Source organism: Crassostrea angulata, chromosome 2 (assembly GCF_025612915.1).
Source record: "Crassostrea angulata isolate pt1a10 chromosome 2, ASM2561291v2, whole genome shotgun sequence".
NCBI lineage: Eukaryota > Metazoa > Mollusca > Bivalvia > Ostreida > Ostreidae > Magallana > Magallana angulata.
Window position 1 is genome coordinate 15,072,459 of NC_069112.1, and position 4,814 is coordinate 15,077,272.

The 4,814-nt window shown below is 33.1% G+C and overlaps 1 pseudogene; it reads right to left on the reverse strand.

The window, feature by feature from the left end:
* Positions 1–2,333: 2,333 nt before the first annotated feature.
* Positions 2,334–3,610, reverse strand: LOC128170780 (uncharacterized; annotated as a pseudogene).
* Positions 3,611–4,814: the final 1,204 nt, after the last annotated feature.

Here is a 4,814-nt window from a genome sequence, read left to right on the forward strand (position 1 = left end):
GTAGATCGGGATATCGTTAATAGTATTTCGATCCCGATGTTTTTTTATTCTTATTTGTTTAGTAACGCCCACAATATTCGATAGCCAATAGCATAAATTAATGTCAGTTGTCTTTTGTTCTCTTTTCATGTATATCTTATTTGACAAGGGAGACAGTTGGTTTCGCTAGCTACCTTTCTACCGAGTCCCCGTCTTGTCTGTCTATTTAAGGACCTTGTAAAGTTAGATGTAGGTTAATTTTAGGGTTGGGGGATTTTAAGTACTTGGTATTGAATTGTTTGTTCTTATCCGATGCTTATTTTGTTATAATAAATTTATAAAGGGTTGTTAATCTTGGTTTTCATTTACTCTGAGTTAGGTTTTTTCATACCAGCTCTCAATTATTGAGAGTGAAGTCGTTTTCATGCCGAGCATGTATTTAGAAATCAGTAAAATTTTAAATTAATTCTTAATGATGAGGTCAAATTCAGCCTCAAAACAAATATAAACACAACGCGAAGTACTGATAAAACCTATACGGCACTGGCCTGCTACAGTTTTATTATAGCTGGGGGAAATACCCCTGTCCAGAAAACATATGCGCCTGTTGTTATTATATATAATATGTAATACTATTTTATATTTAAAATATTAACATATTATAATGTATAAGGTATTCAGCACCAGCATATTTCTGTCATGTAAAGTCACTAATTTTTATTCTGCTGTAAAAAATGAAATTGCAGTTATTTTTTATGTAGTTGAAAAATATATAATTATTTTAAAGCTCCTATGAAACAAATACAGCTTTAAAACGTTAATTATGAAACAATTATCTATCTATAACTTTCTGTTCAAAATGAACATTTTCGTATAAACAATAAAATGCTTTCTTTGATGATGATCGCAGAAACGCTGGTTGCATTTTTCCGCAATGTTGCCACCTTCATATCCCGCATGATTCACACAAAAGAGCTTTTTATTGAATAATTAATTAGACATCTATTTTTCAATGCTATTGCACTAATCATGACAAGTGGTGATAACAAACAGTGTTAAAAATCAAAACACCATAAGAAAAATACTTAACAGGAGCAGAGAAAACACGGATTTTTTTTTTAATTAGAGGTAGGCTCAGGTGCATGGAGGAGAGAGCATATTCTGCTGCCCTGTCACACCCGTCGTGCGCTGTGATGTGTATTTAATTATTTTATCAGACTGATGTTAACTTAAATTGACCAACTGGCATGCCATTTATTCTGTGTTATCTTTTAAGTTAGATAAACTACATTTTTGGTCGGAGAACGATTTCAATGGTTGTTCAGTCAACATCCGCTATCGTGCACCGTAACGGCCTTTGCTAACACAATGAACCCGGCTAAAAAACCGAAGAAGTACCAACTGAAAATCAATCGCAAGATGTTTATAGGCGTGTTCACGTAAAATACTGTATTCTTTTACAAGGCCTATTATTATTATTTTTTTTTTGGGGGGGGGGGGGGGGGGGGCTTCAGAAAATTACCCAATTAAATACCTTATAGCGCGATCCAGCAAGCTTTTGAAAACATTCCAAGAGTTTTGTATTTCTCAAAATATGATAATCGTGAATTAATTTTATACCTGTCGCTTCAAAATACAGAATAAATTTTGTCAATTGAGTGTTTTCACGCATACCTCTGTTTCATGTGTCGTCTGTAAGTGTATTCCTTTTTGTTTCCATCTATATTTTTTTTTATTTCCCTGTATCATGTAAATTATACTTAGATTGCATTGATCAACTACGCCAAGCTGTTATTACAAGCATTGAAATATTTCCATTTATTAGTTAACATATAGCAGGGAGGGTCTACAAATCATTAGTCTATGAATACTAATAGTCATTTACCTCATACAAATATTTAAAGTTGCTGATTATTTGATACTTAATATTGATTAAGTGATACTTTTGAATACTGAATAAAGTATCACTAGTATTAACAACAGGGTCAACGTAAAAGAAACAGGTGGTTTTATTGATGTTGTTGTGAAGTGATGTTAGTAATTGAATTTATTTATTCGTTAGTATTAAACGTGACAAGTGGTGAGGGGTAACTTAAAGTTACTACCCACCTGAGTTGTGTCTTGAATAGCCTAGCCGACCGGAGGACGTCTTTACTATTCCAGGTTCTGTTCACAACTGAGGAATAATCAATCAGCTGATCGGAATGCCGAACCCGATCTTAATTACATATACTACATTCCTCCCCATTTTAATAAAATCACACCGCATGGCACAAATCAGAATTTCCGACTTAATGCCAAAATCTTAAAATCAAATGTTGTATATTATACACATTTATTTACAACTAAAAATCACTATACACAATTATAAAATCAACACAATCTTCCTAGACATTCCTTAAAGTCCTCTAATAAAATGTCATTTCCCTTGTCGGACAAATGAATTCCATCTCCCCTAAACAGTGATTTATTTTTCCAATAAATTTTATTGTGTACTACTACTCTCCCTCCCTTTTCTTCAACGAATGATCCTACTTCTTTATTAATATAAAATTTCTTCTTTTCTCCCTCCCAGCCATCAATTCTACCCCAAAATCTCCTGGATAAAACTTCCGAAAAAATCAAAATTGTATTTCCAAATTTTTCAGTAAACAAACTTATATCAGATTTCATTTTCTTGATAAGAGGTAGTGAGCTACAAAAAGAAATATCATTGGATCCCAAGTGAATAACCATGATATCAGGACTATTGTTATCTGTTAGAGTATTAACAGTTTCGACAAGGGAACACCATTTCATTCCTCTAATTCCATGCCAAGTAATTTGAACATTTTTTAGACCAAGATCTGAGGAATTTAGCATTGTTGATCTTTGATGTGCCCAATAAATAAATGAAGAACCCACAATAAGTATTTTCTTGTTTTTCTGAAGATTGTTATTTTTCAAATAAACTGTATGAATTTCATTCATGTCTAAAAGAATGCTCAATATTTTCCAATGGAATATACTTGTGATATTTTGAGCTGGGTAAGGCATATTTGTTAAAGGGAAATGTTGTTTTGTCTCGTTCAAATAATATAAGATTTGTTCAAGGTCATCCTCTTGCCAGATTGCTCCTTGACAGGACATGAATCGTTCATTAGTGTTGATGAAAGATAGTGTTTTGACCATGTCAAACTTGGCCAAAAAAATAGATATCTCTTCAATCCATCTTTGACCATGAAGGTTAATATCATATCTGCAATCTGTGGAATCATCAAAATGTTCTTTTTCCAAATGTAATCTTAGAAACCTTTCTTGGCCAAACCCTAGTTCACATTTCCAGCAAGATGTTCTAGGATACATAAACCAAGGAATATGTTCTTGAATGACATGTCTTCTTACATGAGTAAACCTTGAACTACATACAGGACACTTTTTTTCCCTTTTTACCTAATGTAGAACCTTTTATATGGTCTGGGAGACAATCTTCTTCATAATCTGGTTCAAAGTGACTCTCCTCTAAATCAGACATTTCTAAAAGAATTGTAATTTTTATTTACAATATTATATACTGTAACTTAACACTAGTTAATATAAAATTTAAGCATGTTTTTTTTTTTTTTTAATATAATTATGATAAAAACAAATAATTCATGGAATATGTTATTCACATGCATGCAGAGAGATTAATTTAATCCTGTATGAAATCCGCCAAGTATTTGGGTCTCTGTCTTGTTCTTTTTCCTCTTGTTATATCCTGATTTGTTCTATCTGCAGAATTGGAATCTGAACTAGCACTCTGATGATGCATCAGAATATCCGACGCATCATCCCTAGCATTGAAAAGGTTAATAATATCAGAAACTTTATCTTCAGACTCCAAAGCTGCATTTAGAGATTCCTCACTAGTCTTTGATTCTTTATCATTCTCATCAAAAATTTTATTTCTGATTCTTTTAACCCAGCCGGGATAATCCAGATCTTGACAAAGTTTGATGCGGTCATGATGTACAACAGTTTCTCTATTTCTCTTATCAATGATCTTAAATAAGACAGGTGATTTGACTTCAGTTACAATGTATGGACCCTTCCAAGGTGATCTTAGTTTTGAACTTTGACCCACTTTTGTAGCTGAATCTATTCTAAGAACAACATCTCCAATATTATATGTATTTTGATACAATTTTGTGTCATAATAGCGTTTTTGTCTATTTTGAGCTTTGCCAATATTATCACGTGCAATTTGATGACATTCTGTTAAGTTTGTTCTTAGGTCCTGTACATACTCAGGAGCTTCTTTCTCTGGATTGTTTAAGTCACATGTACCTAAAATTAAATCTATAGGTTGGGTTGTCTCCCTTCCAAGGAACATAAAATTTGGTGTGAATTCAGTCTGTCTGTTTTCTGTTGCTCTAATGGCACCTGCAATCTGTTGCAAATGAAGACCCCATTCATGTTATTTGTTCTTAAGATAGCATCGGATTGCTTGTAATACTGAACGATTATATCTTTCCACTTGACCATTAGATTGCGGGTGGTAGGGTGTTGTTCGCGTTTTCGCTATTTGTAACAGATGACACAGTTTTTGCATAAGTACACCATCTACATTCTTTCCTTGATCTGAGTGAATTTCTGTGGGACAACCATACTTAGATATAAAATTATCAACCACAGCTTTTGCTATTGTTTCAGAATTTTGATTTGGTATTGGGACAATTTCTAACCATTTGGTAAATTGATCAATGATCATCAAGATATATTTGTTATCATTTTTCGTTACAGGTAAAGGCCCTAGTATATCAATGTGTACACGCTGCAGTGCATACCCTGCATGATACTGACCTAAAGCTGCC